We start from the raw sequence: 9,843 nt of genomic DNA, 5'->3' as shown, positions 1-9,843 counted from the left end.
CTGTACTGAGAAATTACTCCCATGAACTTTGGAAGGTCAACTTGTTAAACATCTATCCATTCTCCCCTACTCTTTCTAATCATCTAGAAATAATAATTAACTTAATTTTCTGAGATGGGGATGACTACTTTACTACCCAATTCATGTTATGTGTTTCAGATGACTCATATATGGCAACTATGCTGCCTCCAAGGGTTTTTCCTTACAAAAATTCCTCACTGAAACTTGCCAAATTATTATTTTTTTTCTTGTTCTTTATTTCTTCATCCAAGGGGCAACATTCTTTTGTAAAACTTGCAAGAGATGGCTTTGTGCCATGGTACAGGTATGAGCTCGTCAAAGTAACACAGCACGAAGCAGAGAGCTTGCATTTGGGACTCTGCTGGGAAATGAAACAACTGAGTCAGGCAAAACTTCATTCACAGCCTGATATCAGCTCCAGTTTTCTATAGATTCTGCCAAAGTCTTTGGAAATCAGTTGCCCAATACCTCTTTGGGAATAATGCTGGCACATTCACTGGTGCAGAGCGGATATTTCAGCAACGTGCTGAAGGAGTGCTTGGTGCATCACGAGAATGTGCCTGCACAGGAAGGCAGTTTCACTGGGTACAGCTGGCAGAGGGAGAAAAGAGCCTGAGGGGGAACAAACCCATCTCTCCAGCTCATTAGGTGCAAGAACTCCTTGGAGGAAACCTGCTGGTTTCAGCAGCAACCAGCTTCCACCAGCAGACAGAGGTGCCACAAGGCACATCCTGTGGACACTGCTCTCCAGAGAGGCACTCTAAAACTGGGAAATACAGATCAGGGTGTCTTGCACTTGAGTGACACCACCTCACATCTCCAGAGATGCCTTCCTGTCTACTGAGGAAATCACCTCCCTCTAACTTGTACAAAACCTTGCTGGTTTATGTAACCTTACAAACATGAGGCTGTTTTGAAAGATCTCCAAAACACACAAGAAGTGTCTGAGCAATACATGAGAACAAGCCTGAATTTCAGCTTTACAGAGTTTCACTATAACAATCTAGTGTCAGGTATCACAAAGGAGTTCATTCTGGCTGAGTATCAGTGATGGATGAAAGGGAATTTGTTAGCTGAGATACCATAAGGTAGCTGCCAGAATTGCACACAACCTTACCCAGTTAGTTCCTTACATTTGTCACAAAAACCAGGATCATTTTCTTACTGGTTTCATTCACTGTTGAGCAAGGCAGTCAGTCTTTAAGGCAAAAAACAATAAAGTTTTTTAGCTTGTAAATACAGCTCATACATGTTAATTACTCACTCCAATCTCCCCATCTGAAACACTAGCAAGAGGGAGGCTGTGGTGGGTAAGGTGTCTGTCAACAGCACCAATCCCTTACCTTTGGAACATCTTGTGGTTTTTGCTTCTGAAGGGGTCTGAGCCAAATCACAACACCCTAAACAGAAAGGCCTGTTGAAGCAAAGGTAAACATTCCAACCAGCTTCAAGGGCATTTGGATTAGCCTTGCTGTACAATTTATGTGTCATGATGGTTTTGTAACATAGGAAAAGCTACAATGCTTTTCCATGCACCAAGGCAGTAATCTCACAGTTTTAGGAAGAAACCCAGTAAAGAGAAGATTAATCAAACTAGGATCAGATTGCTGCTTTTATAGTAAGACTTTACAGTTTTCCTAAATGACATACTTGAGTTTCTAGGCATGGAAAAAACCAAATTAATACTAAAAATGGGCATAAGTCTTTTCTAGAGCTTTAAGCTAGACTAGCTTCTCTCCATCCTAAATTTATCAAAGGAATGTCCAGAAACTTTATAAGCCCATGTACAGAGGTAAAACACAGACACAATAACAGTTAAAAAAGTACAACCTAACACCTCTGTGGACTGCCAGTCCCCCTCAATTTCTTATGGATGTACTCTTATCCTGTCCTGAAATAACCTCTTCAGACTCTTCTCAGAAACCAAGAGAACTAAAACAAGGTGCACAATTACTCACACAGTAAACACACAGCCCTACATGATGCAAGAGTATTAAATGTTTCTGCAAAACATTGAGTTAATAAATAAAACCAAATAGATTATAGAAACCTCAAGGTGCTTGCAGCTGTATTTATGGTAGCAGCTTCTTCAAGTTATAGCTGCAAGTCTTTTCTTCCTCTGGCTCACAGCAGCAGCCTGCACAAATAATTTAGAGTTGATCTGAACAGTCTGCTTCAGTCCACCACATGCTGTGTCCATTTATGTGCAAACAGACATTCAGAGATCCCTTTCTTGCTTTGGAAACATCTTCAGCTGCTCTTTCAATTCCCTAACTGCTGCTGAGAGCAGCACAGATGGACTCTAATTTCTGCACCCTAGCATCTGCACATTTTTAGCCCCTTACAAAAGAAGGGCAGTTTGAGACTGGCAGGTACATTTTTAACCTTCCAGCTCCAGGGTTCTATTCATGCTGACAAAATGGGATGCTGCCCTCACCCATGCTGGTAAGACCATACTGATCAGGTGTGTTCTGTCTGGCCTCCTCCTCCCTGACTCATTAAATGTCTGCCAGCAAGCTCCATTTACCTTTACCCTTATTCTAACTGCCCCATTCAGGGTGTTTTATTAGCTAAGAAAAAAAAAAAAAGGTGTGCAAAAAAAAAAAAAAAAACTTGTATAAGGCAACTCAGATCTGCTGAGCTTGCAGCTCAGCTGCAAGCAGTGCTGAACTCAATAAAGACAACAGTATCCACAGTTTTGCAATCACATTTCCCTCATTTCCAAGTTCAGTTTCACTACATAATCAAAGATGAAAAACTCCTATCCGAGAATTCATAAAAGGAATGGGTCTGTTGCTCTGCAAAGGCATCCAGCCTTCCAAGAGAGTGAACAGTGTTGGACAGAAACTTGGGCACCTCCTCTCTTCCTGACCTGTGCATCCTCAGCAAGATCAGCACTAAAAATGAGAGGGATAAAAGGCTTTTGTCCTTGTCAGGGGTTAGCTCAGTTCCACAGCTCCTTACAGCTCCCTGGATATTTTCTGCTCCCTGTCCAGCACTCAAACACTGCCACAGCCACCTCACAGCTGCAGAAGGAGCTTTGCTTCTGTCTGTCCTGTCTTCCAGAGCACTTTTCAGCTATACCTAGATATTAAATGTGTTAATTTAAACTCTGAATGTGATTTTAAAAGCAATGGGAAGAAAGATTTAGAGGTCCTATGTCCTGAAAAAATCACTCCAGCATAAAGAGTTACTTCCTGATGTCACTACCAGTGGAAAGGTGCAGAGAAAGAACAGAAGGCGATTGAATCTCTGTGAAAGGAAGAGTTTACATTGTTAGTTGACAAAAGCATTACCTGATAGATAAAAACCACCTAGATGGTTATTTACAGATGGGTATTGAATGACATTTTAGAAATCACTTGAATTCCCTGTCCTCTGATTGCAGCTCTATTGCATGGCCAGGGAATATTTTTCAAAGCATGTTTGTACAGCACTGAGAAAAACAAGATCACAACTCCTTTTACATCTTCAAGAGCTAACACAAACAGTTTAAACAGATCCTTCCTACAGACATATAATGAAGAGCATCTGATTTTTTTACCACATAATTAGAGGCCTTTTTCAAAAATTACTCATGCCTCTGGTTGGGTAGTCTGAAAATCTCAGCACTTGGTATATATTACCAGCACAAAAGAAACTGAGCACATTCCAGAATTATATATTCATGGTTTCTTGAGGGCTTTTAAAGTTATATACAGTTACATTAGTATTGCATCAATAAGATACATTACCCTCCACAAAAATACTGCCTCTCTTCCAGTGGTATTTCATTGCCATTCCTCTAACCCAGCGTGGTCCTTGTGAACTCCAACTGGCACACTCAGAGGACTGATGTGTGTTGAGTGGCCTGCAGCCATCCCTCCTGAAGCTTTCATCTCATACAGCTTCTCAACAGGACTGACCAACCTTATCTAGATGCAGCTTCCAAGAAAAACAGCATCACAAGCAGAAAAGCTGAGCAGGAGGAGATTAAACAGAGTGGCTGCATGCAGAGGGTTGGTACCTGGGGATGCAGGTGTCCATCCTGATTCCACATTTAAGACACTGAAATATCAAAGGCAGCACATTATAAATTGAGCTGTATAATGCATCTGGTTTTAAGTAGTGAAAAGGATCCATGAGGATACTTGAGGTGTGAGGTCATCTTGTGGAAGGTCAGTCTGAGCTCCTGGGAGACATTGGCAACCAAAAGAACCAGAGAAGGCATTTTAAGCCCTGTTACAAGAGAAACTCAGATATAGTGTCATGGTCCAATTCAGATTTTGTCATAACAGCCTGAGGAATTAGCAAATTCAACAAGATGCTGGCTCTCATTCCAGTGTTGTTTGCATTACAGATACATAAATATTGTGAAGATAGTTTACTGAGACCAGCTTAATCAGAAACCATTCCACTGCAGCCAAAAGAGCTAACCCCCCCCAAAACAATACATGGTGTGACAAGAGAGCTCTAGATTGCTATGGGGTACTGTCTGGATCACAGGTACTATGTAGGAGAATTTGCATTTGAAATAATATAAATAATATAGCATCAGCTACAGCAGACAGAAAAAATCCCGTGCCCACAATGTTCCCAAGAAAGCACCAGTGCAGGACCTGGCTCCATAACTACAGCATAAATAATAAACTCACCTCCAGTCCATGCAGCATAAGTGCAAGCAAGAAAAGCAATTAAATTTATGATTTATAAAATATACAGTGACAACAGTAATGTTCCAGGATTTTTTTTACCTCATCTGCTTTTCTGTGCTACAGGACAAACACTTTGTAGCATTCCAGCCCAATATCAGGAGTGTTCATTTCTAGGTGATATCACAGCTGTTTATGCACAGTAGTTATGCTGTTACAATTCCCAAATATAAATATACACACACCACTCCAAAGACAACTGACTAGTTTACATCAGACACTAAGGCAATACGAGAAAGATCAGCATGTTTTACACTACAGCATCTTTGAATTATCTCACATTTCACTTCTCAACTACCAGAAATCCTTTGCTTTTTGTCATTACTAAGTGCACAAAGATGTGATTTCAAGTCACCTGACTGGGAAAATCCTCAGCTGGTTTGAGATATTACACATTGGCAGATGTTATGGATTCCAGTGCAATCAGTGCTTTGAGAATCACTGAATAATTGTTGTTAAAAATAGCCCAAAAGCAAACTTGAGTGCTGTCATATGGCATTCTCAAAAACACAGGCAAGAGTTTGAAGTTGCTAACACTTCACACTTCCAGGTTTTTGGCAGAATGGTACTGAAATTAGAAAATCAGAACTTTGTTCACAACAGGTGCCTAAAATTGCTTTAAAGATTAACTGGAGAGTTTGTCTCACCTATGGTAACAGTGCAACTGGCAGCTGATGTTACTGCAACCCTAGCACTGCTATCCAAGGCTTGATTTCAGCTCCTGAGATCTGGAATGAAAACTTATTTATAGGGAAGATCACTCAGCAGAAGATTCAGATCCAATTACTCTGTCACAGATAATGTCACTACTGTACAATTCCAGGGGAGTTTCAAGAACTATTTGACCTATATTTATTTGACCTATATTTATTTGACCTATATTTGATCTTGTACGGTAATGCTATAAAAAAATGCCATTAAAATAATTTGCTTTCAATTAATGTTTATATTTAAAAATCAAGTCATCATTGCAGTTAAAATGAAGAAGCCTTGGCACTGAGAGGAAGCAACAACTTCCTTGTGCTCCTGCAGTGAATTTAGTCTCATTGTACATGTCCATACCCACTGTGAACAACCTTCAAATCTCAACCCAGAAATCATTTCTATAAACTGTGTTCCACTTGCACCTCCAAAGCCATGCTGAAATTAAGAAAAGGGTTCTCAGAACATGATTTAATAATGCAAACCATCAGCAACAGAAAAAGCTAAGACATTCTTTTTATCACCTTTCCTGTCAGTGGTTTTGCACCCTACCCACTCTCTGCCTTCAGTCATATCAACACACTGTTTCTTGTGACAGTCAATTAGAATCAGGAGCAAGCACCTTTTTGGAAAGAAAACCTTGTTTGCATCTTCTCTGACAGTGAACAGCAACTAACTTTGTTCTGTGGCTGCAATGACAATATCAGTCACCACAGCCCAAGCTGGGCTTTTACTTTGCTTTATACCTCATGATTAATACCTCATTGCCTCCTACCTGAGTGGGAACAGTAAAATATCAAGGCTGTTCATGAAAATCACATTCTTACACTAGATTTCTAACACAAATCTAGTGTAAGAATGGTCTTGAAGCTTTGCCTGAAGGCAGCTCTGAGCAGGTCAGGGGAGGACAGGCAGGGCCATCTGAGAGCCCAGATCATGAGAAAGGCTCATGGTAACAGGGCCAGCCCGAGGGCAAGCCCAGAATTCAATATGCAGCTTGGCTCTAGGGAGGATAACCAAGGTCAGTGACTGATGAACAGAACCACAGGGACAAGGTCAGAGTAAAAAAACCACTGCCCAGGTCAGGAGCAGCAGGCACCAGGGACAGGTACAGAAATAGCACACCCAGAGCTCAGCAGGGCCCAGGGGCCAAGGGCTGAGCTGAAATGGGTTCCTGGGGCTGTGGAGATCCCAGGTGAGGCTGCCCAGGCCATGAAACCTGCCCTCAGGTTCTCACAGATATAAGAGTAAGCCCCATCAAGACCCCTCTCAGTCTGTCCAGGAAGGCAAAGAAATAAATTACTTCAGTGAGATCACCCTAATACTCTGAAACTCATTTTTCCATACCAAAAACAACCACATTCAGGAGAATGTGGCTAACTTTTCCTTATTTTGCTGTGTGGTATATGGATAAACAGATGATTTCCATCTTCATGGTTATTAATGTACTGCCTAAGCTTTTGCTTTTATAAATGCACACATATGTGCATTTGGAAAGACTGGCATCTGACTTGAGCTCTCAGTCACTTTATTCACTTCAGTCTGAATCATGCCTCAGAACTCTAAATGAGATAAATACAAAATTTGAAGTTTACCTGTGTGAAATTGAGTATTGATTGCTTGAAAGCAGCACAGACAACGTGGTTTTCAGGAGCAACAGAAGTTGTTGAAGGAATAATTGTGGCAGAGACTAGAGCATGCTGGAGGTGGATTCAGGAGCAACTCAGGATTTTTAATATTTCTTTCAGCTCAAATGGATTTTTAACTGTCTCCAGAACAGTTCTAGATCTTACAGAAAAATATGGTTATAACAATATGCATAAAGATCAGCTTATCCTATGTAAGTCAAACATAAAGTCAATTTTCTTCTGTGTGAAATAAGATCTCCAGTCAGTGCTTTCTGCTGTCCTGCCAGTGCTCTGAACAATGTAATAACTGTAATTTGGGGTTTAAAAAACTTTAAACATAAACTTGACACTGAAGTTCTAAAGTCTGGACAGGTAGGACAGGTCCCTGAGGTGCAGGTGAGCATTCATTTCCTCAGCACATCACTCTCCTAAAGCACACAACAGGAAAGCAGAAAACAGCAGGACATGGTCTCGTTCTGTGGGCAAGAGGAGGCTGAATTTGGCTGTGGAGCTCCTGCAGTAAAACACAGAGAGTTCAATTCCCAGGGTTTCCCAGGGACATGTCCTCAGGGCAGAGCAGAGAGCACATGACAAAGGCACCAAACACTAAGAAGATCTCGGTTATTCTCAAAAGACAGAAAATGCCTCAGGCCTCATGTGAGCATGAGCTGTTCCCCAGCACCTTGTCTGACTCTCTAAACCTCTTCTGGCTCTGTGAATTCCTAAGACTCCTTCACTGGCACCTCCAATCATTTCCTTTCTTCACAGACTAGTTTTGAAATGATTTCTGCCTTTTGTTTTGGGGAAATTGATAGCTAGCTCCTTTAACTTCTAGTCTACTAACCTGAGCACAGTAGTACAAGGAGATGTGTTTGCACCCTCCAGTAGTGAAATCATGGATTGTTTTATGTTTTAGAAGGTTCATACTCATTCTAAATGAGACAAGAGTATGCACAGATATTTTGAGAAATAAAATTTGTTAGATTGAGGAACAAACACATAAAACACAACACACAAACATTTAAATAACTGACATTCCTGTCTCAGCTCAAATTGGATCCTTATGCTTCTACGTCCTACTCATTGCAAGGATTTTTTAGTTAGAAATCTTATTTGCTATCCATTAAATAGTTACTTCAGTGGAAGATCAAAGACACCCAGATTAGTATGCTGTGCTAAATAACAGTCAATATCCTTTTTGTTTTCAAAGACCAGTGTCCAAGGAAAAGCATTGTGGAGTTAAGCTGAAGATACACTTATAATATTGTAGATACATAGCAAAAAGGGAAATGTAGATGAAAAAACCTTCCTGCAGAAATTTAGATAGTGAAAAAGGTAATTTAAGTTTGCCTACCCAAGATAGTATTAGGTAACTGGAGGGAAGGAAAGAAACCCTGCAAAACACAAAACACCACACAGAAAAATAACTTCTTTTTCTTGTTCCAAAGCATTCCAAAACCATGTATCCTTGGAACATTCCAAACTACAAATCCCCCTTTTACAAAACTTTTCTGGCACCATGGAGCAGATTTGGTTCTGCTCTCTCAGCTGATGCTGCGCCCACATTCCTTCAGACCACTGCTAAACACATGACTTCCATTTACAAAAACAAAACCTTTTTTTGTGCAATTTTTATCTACCTGCTGGAATGGGTCAGGATCCTGAGAGCACCAACAGGTCCTAATTTCCCTCATCAACATCATCTGGGGAGTCCATCCAGGGGCTGCCTGTCCCCTGGCCCAGGAACTGCATTGGAGCTCCAACCCTGGCTGTCAGCCCTTGCCTGAGCTGTGCACAGCCCAGTCCCCACTGCTCCTGCCCTGCTCTCTCCTCCTTCCTGCTTGGGACTTTGGTCCAGAAACAGATTAGGGATGTGTATTCTAGATGCCATAGATTCACTGCTTGGGTTTAAAAAGTCCTTTTAAAGTACGTAGCACTTTGTAGACAACAGGCAAACCAACATTAAACCTCCCCGGAGAAACTTAAATAAATCTGCCCATGAATGTACTTTGTTATTAGTGCTTCTAGCTCATGACATGAATTTGGCATTTAAATATACAAATGATCTCACTCACATGCTAGTGCAAGCTTTTTCCATCCAGTATGATATGCACAGGATACCACAAAGACTTCAGTATATGCTGGTTTCAAAGTAAAACACCACAAACTTCCAGTAGGAATGAAAAGGTCAGTTCTGCTCTAGATATCATCAGTGATAATCTGGAATAGTTGGTGTGCTTAGTGCAGAACAAATAATGAAATGGTCTCCCAGACTTAACCCTAAGAACTTCCATTCTATACTTTCACTTGGTTTCTTAAAGCTGCCTTCAGATCCTGTCCACTCTACCCAGAAAACATGAGACAAATCAGTGATTTATTCCCACTTTTCCAGAACCAAGCCACATGCTGTTTCTACATAATAAATATACAGAAAATAAAGTATAGTCCGTGGAGAAGGGAAACTGAGAATGGTGTAACACTGGCAATGACTGAAAGAATTAGGATTGCTCATTCCAGAGAGGAAGGGGCTGAGGCACAATAATGAGTGTAAAAACATTAAAGGCTGTTGCAGAGCTCTGTGGAGACCAGACAGGACAATGCTGTAAAGTCACAGCTTCTTGGTTTGGCTCTTTATTCTGCACTTTGCACTTTTAGTGAAGTAAAACCTTTAGACACAGGTTGGGAACTGACAGAAAAGAGTGAGACTAAGCCAATGTAGCAGGCTGGGAAGACTTTAAAAGAAACACATTTCCATAAACCCTTCTGGATTGCCCACCCTATTTTATCAGGGAAAAGGATGA

The sequence above is a fragment of the Agelaius phoeniceus genome, chromosome 12 (assembly GCF_051311805.1).
Source record: "Agelaius phoeniceus isolate bAgePho1 chromosome 12, bAgePho1.hap1, whole genome shotgun sequence".
Classification (NCBI taxonomy): Eukaryota; Metazoa; Chordata; class Aves; order Passeriformes; family Icteridae; genus Agelaius; species Agelaius phoeniceus.
The sequence above is the reverse complement of the archived record's forward strand: the minus strand, read 5'-3'. Positions refer to the sequence as shown.